Consider the following 8,280-nt stretch of genomic DNA (forward strand, 5'->3'; position numbering starts at 1 on the left):
TTGAAGCGCGACTATGTTTGGAGGGAACAAACATTGGGAAAGAAAAAGGCGTTTTATAAATAACGAGAGACACAGTCAGAGTCATTCAACGAAAATAAAGTTCCTAATCAATTTTATATACGGATGGCGAGAAAAAAAGGCAATTCTGTTTTACTTGATCATTATCAATAAGTGCCTTTCTTCAGCGCCCACCGTAAGAGCGCCCACCGATAGCGGCGGGCGTTGAAGCCGTTATCACTTGCAATGCAACGCAGCTCTTGAAGTGTGCAGAAAGGCGCGCTCGTAAAGCTAACCTGTTACAATACGCCCCCCTCACATGTTGTGTTGTTTTGCTTGCCGAAGTTTGTCTGACTTTGGTGAAGCGGGTAGTCTCATTGTTTCTTAACTTATTCAGTCAAAAGCAGTAAGTTGCAACTGCCAGATAAGTGTTTAATTTGTTTTCGTGCAACAGCGCTGGCCGACGGGCTTGGCGTCCGACGAAAGGACGAGCATTCTACGACCAAGCGTTCGTCGGCCTCCAAAGAAAGTATGTTCTGTGCAGGGATGCAATTTCGACACCTATACGGCTGACCTTTTCATGCATTGCTAACGCCCATCAAGTCGTATGGCGGGGCATTTGAATATACAGCTGTAGTGCAGGCCTCCGAAAACAAATTTCGCGCCTTTGAGAAGAAAATGACGTCACTTCTGTTTTTAACAGATATGTCGTCACATTATTTTATTGCGATAGCAATTATATGGACACTTCTACCGGATTTGTGCCGTCGCGTCGCCGTCGACGTCACCGTGAGGTTCCGTATAGATAAAATCTTCGCCGCGCGCCGTATGCCCGAGCGGAAGCGTGCGGGCACGCACGCTGTCACGGAGAGCGAACGCACTCAATCTCCCACGCGCAAGCAAGGAAGCGGGAAGCGAGCGCCGGAGGGAGCGGGGGGGCGCACTTCTACTCTGCCAACAACCGCGCGCGTCGCTGGCCCGCACCGTCTCTTATCTCCACACGGCTCTGACCTTTATGCGCTGTGCAGTCGCCGCTCAGTTTCCGTTGAAGCGATGGACCGCACGTACCTTCGCCCGCTGCGGCGTATATGCTCTTGCTGCCAGCGTTTTGACAGTCGTTGTCTGCAGTCATTCAGTGTGATCTATTCATGTTTGTTTGTGCGCGCTCACACCACAGTTAGTAATAGTTGGGCCACATTTTCCAACGCACGCTACACATGCAATGCTTCCCGGATTGGCAGTGCAGCGCTACAGGTGTGCCCCTTCTCACGTGCTGCCCACAGGCAGCGCTTCTCATCAACACCACCGTTTCACACGCGCCTTCTCGTGGTCATCCAGTCTCTCTTCATGTCGGTCTACTTACGCCACAGCACGCCTGCTTACTTAATCAGCTCATGTTTACTACAATTCAAATTGCTACCAAAGCCGCTCACCTTACTTCGTATGACATTGCTGTGTTGCTATCGCATTCATTGCTTCGCCCTTAGGGCGAAACTGTGACATTTTTTTCTTCCACCGGAAGTGTTCGCTCCACACACAGATGGCGCTAAGCCCCATGAACCGCCGATGAACCGCCATGTTTTGAACGTATGGGCTTCTATGGAAGTTTCGCTACCAGGTATATCTACCTTGCCTGATATGCCAACACGCGACTGCCCGGCAGAACCTGAACCCACCAAGGCCATGGCACATAGCCTACCGGAATTCGAAGACGAAAAAGATTAGTGGCAGGTGTACGTAGTCAAGATTGAAGCTTACTTTGAAGCCAATGATGTGAAAGATGATGCTAAAAAAGGGCCCTGCTGGTAGCTGCGCTTGGAACAAACACAATAGAAATTTTGACCGGGACCGTAGCGTCACAGAAGCCTAAATTCCTGACATACGAAGAAGTTGCGCAGACTTTAAACAGCTACTATGGCCCGGTGCTGACTGAAATTTTTGAAAGCTTCCAGTTCTTTCATCGCTACTAGCAAGAAGGAGAATCCGTACACGCATTCATAGTGACTATACGGTATATGGCACAGAATAGCTGTTTTTCTACGATGCTGGACAGAATTATTAGTGAGCGTATTGTGTGCGGAGTGAGGTCCATGAATTTGCAGAAGCAGCTGCTAGCAAAGAAAGGCCTTAATATGCAAAAATCCGAGGCGCTTGCCCTTGCCGCGGAGAGCGCTGAACGCGATTCGCAAGGAATTGCTAGGGACACGGAACAGGCGAGACTGCTAAAGCTGACGTGTCAACAGAAGTCGCGCACAAAGTCGCCGGGTGTCCCACAGTGCAAATGTTTTGTGAAGCAGGGACACATGACGATGGCATGTTACTTTAAATGTGCACAGCGAAGGCATTTTGCCAGAATGTGTGCGGTAAATGAAAAAAAAAACAAGAAGAATGCTTGCTGTAATGGCACAAGTGGCAGAAACTGAAGATAGTGATAGCAGCGCATGACAAATCTGGTCATTCACAACTAAGCGCACCCTCGCACCACCCATCAGAAGATCATTCGCGTGGTAGGGCATCGAAGTGATGATGAACGTCGATACTGGCTGACCTGTTTGCGTTATTCCTAAAATCATTTACGATAGATACTGCTATCAATGGCCGCAGCTACAAAGGTCGAAGCTCCAGCTTTCATGCCATCTCGGAAGGCTCATCGGTGTACTTACAATGGCAGTTTCATATCGAGGTACAACAGTGCAATGCAGTCTAACTGTTTTAGACTGTAGGCCCCAGTCTTTGCGGCCTGGACCTACTGCAAAATTCGCATACGAAGGCATTCAGGTGCTGAACGTGTACCCGCAGTCTTCAATATCAAGCCAAGCCCTGACAGATGTGCCTAAGCTACTGCAGCAAAACGCTGATGTTTTCATTGAGGGTACTGGTCTCATCAATGGCCCGCCAGCCCGACTGCACATCAAGACCACATCAAGCCCCCAGTTCTTCAAGACAAGAAAAACTTATTTTGCACTTCGTGATAAAGTGGCAAAGGAGCTTGACAGACTAGTCTCGGCAGGGATAACGTAGACTCCTTGTTGCTGACACAGCACGGAATAATATCTCTGGTGTATCATTCCGAATGGCCAACGCCCATTCTTCAAGTTTTGAAGAAGGGCGGAACGGTGCGCATTTGTGGCGACTTAAGGTGACACTAAACCCAGTATGCGATGTGGAACAGTACCCCTTCCCTGTCATAGATGAGGTTTTCGCAAATTCATGCGAAAGAAATTCAGTATTTTAGACCTTCGCGTTGCTCACAATGAAGTCTAATAATATAAACAATAATGAAAATTAGCAGTGATGAACACAAAAAAGGGCTGTTCTGCTACAACCGATTGCCATTTGGCATCGCGTCAGCCCCAGCGATATTTTAACGGAAAATTGAATCATTGGTGCAAGGCCTGAAAGGCCTGAAAGGAACTCAGGCATATTTAGATGATATGTTGATAGCTAAGAGCGGCGACGCTCAAAATAAAAATGAACAAGCTGTGTTGCAGAGTTTCCTCGAGAACAGTATCATGCTTCGTTGTGACAAGTGCAGGTTTTTTTAATAATCCGTGACGTATCTTGGCCATCGCATTGATGCCGAAGGACTGCACCCGCTGGAGAAGAACGTTTACCCAATCATAATGGCTCCTTTGCCAGGAAATGTTGCCGAGTTGCGATCCTTTTTGGGAATGGTTACTTATTGTATAAAGTTCTTGTCGAATCTGTCGACGGTGCTTGCACCTTTGTACAGTCTTCTTGAAAAAGGTGCGCATTGGACTTGGAGCGCAAAAGAAAACGCGGCATTTTAAAGGCAAGAACTGCTTTGTGTTTGGCTCCCGCGCTAACGTACTTCGATCCTCAGCTGGAGTTGCTGTTGGAATGCGACGCTTCGCCTTACGGTGTCGGTGCCACCCCGTCTAACCGTATAAATGTCAAAGACGGGCCAATTGGTTTCAGGTCGAGAACGCTCACCTCATCTGAAAGAAAGTACTCTCAAATTGAGCGAGAAGCGTTAGCGCTAGTGTTTGGGGTGAGAAGGTACCGCGACGACCTTTTGGGACATGAGTTCACACTCGTAACGGATCACCATTCGTTGTTGAGTCTTCTCCGACCGGACCGTCAAACTTCTGTCATGGCAGCTACCCGAATTCAGCGATGGGCCGTTTTGCTCGGGGCGTACAAATACAAGCTTATCTGTAAGCCTGGCAAACAGATGTGGATCTCGGATGCTCTAAGCGACTTGCCTGAATCGTTGCAAACGCTGGAAACAGAAACAAAAGATGTGACAGAAATGGTGCTTGTCATCGACCAATGGGACCAGCCAGGGGTATCCTGTCGTAAAGGGGTATCCTTTAGACTGTCGAAACTGTGTGCAAGCTTTGCCTATGCCCCCTGCATGGAACCCTGTCTGTAGGCCGATTTCATGGGAGAAGTAGTCACGGTTGCATGCAGATTGCGCAGGGCCTATCAAAAAGCACCCTCAAAGCAATGGACTAGCTGAACGTGGCATGAGAACTATCAAGGATAGATTCAAGAGAATACCTCGAGTAGAGCTAGCAACTGCTCTGGACAGAATTCTTTGTAACTCCAGAAATTCACCACAGGCTTGCGGGTTTTCGCCGTCCGAACTGCTTCTAAGCTACCGGCTGCTCACTAGACGAATTCAGCTGTTGATTCCGCCAGTTGGTACTTCGCCCCTGGAGAGGCCATCTACGTGCGCAACTACGGCGTAGGAGACAATTGGACACCCGGCTAGGTGAAATCGACGAGTAGAGCCCGTCTCGTCACTGTGGAAACTGATGACGTCAAACGAGGTCATGAACCAGATGCGCAAAGGTTCACCGATCACATATGCAAGCAGAGAAGTACCGACCGCTGAAGAATTACCTTGTACGACCGGAGGGGCACCGAAATACGAGGCTAACGACCTTTGGGAGAGCCCTGCACACGAGCTACGGAGGTCCACAAGAATCCGAAAGCCAGTGGAATACTGCGGCAACTAGGGGAAAGGAATGCTGCAGATAACAAGTCTGGACCGGATGAGGCCTCTGCGCATGCGTCTGCTCTCTCTCTCTCCCTTCTTCTCTCTCTTCTTTCACAAATATTTCTGAGCTGGAAATAAACGGCGTTCTTTCGGTGCCTGAGATGTCCGTCTGAGGTCTATCTCGTACCTGCCGGCCTAGGGCCGGTAGGACGCAACACCTACCTTTAGAATTTGGTGGCGCTGCTGGGGTCTAGTTTGGTTAGTATCTCTGCACATATATTTGTGAATATATGACGAAGGGTATATGTGCGTTTAATGTAAGTACCAGCTAAGAGGTTTGCGTAACCCTTCTGTGCTAACCGACAATGTATTACAAGTATGAGCAGCTGTTTTCAGATTAACAAAAAATAAGTTTCCTTGTAAAACCCCGAGAAATACTCTCAGCTCAAAGGTATATCTAAGACACACTGAACTCATTAAAGATTAGTACGTTAGATACACTTTATGTTCTTTGATTGACCCATTCAGTATGTGCCGTTGAGTGTGTCTCCATTTTCGGCCAATCCTCCATAAAATGTATGTGCCACTGTGAGGCAAGGATTGCAGAATATTGCCTGATACGCGTCGTACTTTTCTACGCGTACACCTGTCAGTATCCTTATTTACTCGAAAAGCTCCTTACATCGCCTTCGTTCTCGTGATAGTGTTGTGTACACATTTCACAGTGTGCGTCCACCTGATTTGGAGTAAGCATTTCAGCATAAGCTTGTGAGCGCTGTAGTGCATAAACATAAAACCTGCTTGAAAATAAAGTTGCGGCTATGGGGACCAAATACAAACACTTCACGGAATCGTACGTTGCGTAGCAAAAAAGTAAACAAAATTTATGCATCGCCGTTAGCTGTGAGGCATTTATATTACCGCATCACTAACGCTTCGCTTGACTTAGATTCCCAAATGTGCATGGAATATGATTTTTATTACGCACTGCCTTTTGAAAACCGTGAGGATCCGTGTGAGTTAAGCAGTGATCGTAATACTTTCTTGGCGTACAGGTATAAAGAAATTTCTTTTTTATTATTAACAGATATTCCTGAACAGTGCCAGCCGCCCCAAGATGACTTGGAAGAGCAACCATGTCGTCAACCCCTCAGAGTAGGAGTCTATTGTGGGAGCACCACTAGCAGCGATCAGCAGTGCCAGAAGAGGTGGCATTACAACACGCATTACCAAGACTGTTATTCGTTTTGGTATACAGGATGTGGAGGAAACGCTAACAACTTTGATTCCCAATTAAACTGCAGAAACAGTTGCTGGGTCGGCGATAAGTTATTTCTTGGAATTCTGTATCTCCGCGCGTTAACTAATATTAAGCTCTCGCTTCATAACATACCCGCAGTAGCTTGAGCTTCCAAAATTACAAATTATCAAAAGTAATAATGTAGAGTCCAACAAGGAAATTAAAGATATCGATGATACGCAGAAAATGTAACAGATCAAAGCAATAAAAGTACTCCGATCCTATGCACTGCGGGAATCGACATCACGCCAAGTATTTTGCAGGTAGCTTTCTGTCGAGCATTGTTTCAGGTTCCTTAACGCGTTTCGAGGTCGACCAGCGTGTTTCTGTAATTCGAGGAATTCTGTGCGTGCCGCGCACTCATGTGCATAGGACGACAAAAGAAAGACGGTGATGGTGTCCGCGATAGTATGGTGGCGACGGCATATTTTCTACTCCGGCCGTTGGACGCGCATTTTGGCTATGCCTATTGCTGCATTGCGAAAGTTGTAGGTACTGGACGGGTCGTAAGCTAGAACAACCCGCATTGTGGCGTTATCTGGCACTAAGTGTTATTACGATGAAAGCAATTTTACTTCTGGGAAAAAAAATGTCTAATCGACCTGGGCTGAAAACGATGGTGGTAAAATGTCGCACAGCTTTTCTGTAGTGTTTTGCGATGTGAGAGAACAATTGGAGAACGTGGCGCGGTCCTGATGACGATGAAGTGTAACATATATTCTCAAAGTGCTGTTGTGGCTGCAAAACAAATGCGTAAATATGGCGTACGATGCCGGCGACAAATTTCTCAAAAAGCTAGTTGGCTTCAGCAGGAGCAAAGCAAGCAGTTTCTTCTGGGACATGATGCATACAACTCTGAAAAAACTGTCACCTCGAAATCTGCATGTAATCTATCATTTACCAGGGTATAATGAGCAGGCAGGTCTTCCTGCTGCCGTTATGACCCTGAGATTGCAGAGAATATGGCAGCCTCGGTCGGCTGTGCACAGTCCAGATGTTGATGCTACCTGATGTGCATGCGAACAGTTTTGTGAATCTCTGTCTCGTTATCTCGAACTGCAGAAAATGCAGGCATAGTAACCGGAGTAGGTTCGCTGTTTAGAATTTTGTTAGGCATACAACAATTTCATTCATATATCCTCCTTAGACCCCCTTGTACAATACATTGCACATTGCCTTCAACGTTTGTCGAAATTCACTCGGATGTGATTACGCAAAATATTCATTCTGGTTATGAAGTATGGTGCATGTGTAACTGTAAAGAAGTGCTTTATGCATATTTTTGTCATACACTTTCGACAAATTTGGCTTTAAATTGATATATACCTCTGTGTCGTCCCAGACAGTCGAAAGCAACCTTGAGGTGTGTTTCAAAATCATTGAGATTGCGTGAAAATACCGCCCGTGGCAGCAACATGACAATTTACTACAGGTAGTTCCATCTTCATCTCTGTGTTTATGCGGCTTGAAATGCTATTTTTACAATAGCAATGATGAGGAGATAATGGAGATAGTGGAGACATGGAGCCGCAGGTTTTCGCATCTAACTGTGGTATTTATACCTTCAAAATAGTTTTCCGTAACAACAGTAGACAATAAAGCCCACTTTAAAGAGCGATTATGTCGCGTGGTTCTGTTCGGGTTTCTGGAGGATATACTCAGCCAGCTAAAGCTGATGGTTCAACGTGCAACAACATTGTTATAATGCTTTTCTGAGTATACAGGATGATCATGTCTATGTTTCATTGAATTTTTTTAAATAGTGTGTTGCAGACAATTTAATTCTAGTCCTTGAGCTGGATTATTCAGAAACGCGGATATTCCTTGCATGGCAAATCGAAACACATATTCAACTAATTAACAGAAATCCCATAGTTATCCTTCGAAATATTTACTTTACGGCACATATTATTGCACATACGAGGGGCGTTCAATACAGATTTCCCCTAACCCACTTCCTGTCGACGGAGAGCAACGAAACTTTGCGGATTTATTAGTCCTTCTCTACATAGGTGCC

This window comes from Dermacentor silvarum, chromosome 7 (genome assembly GCF_013339745.2).
Source record: "Dermacentor silvarum isolate Dsil-2018 chromosome 7, BIME_Dsil_1.4, whole genome shotgun sequence".
NCBI classification, from domain to species: Eukaryota; Metazoa; Arthropoda; class Arachnida; order Ixodida; family Ixodidae; genus Dermacentor; species Dermacentor silvarum.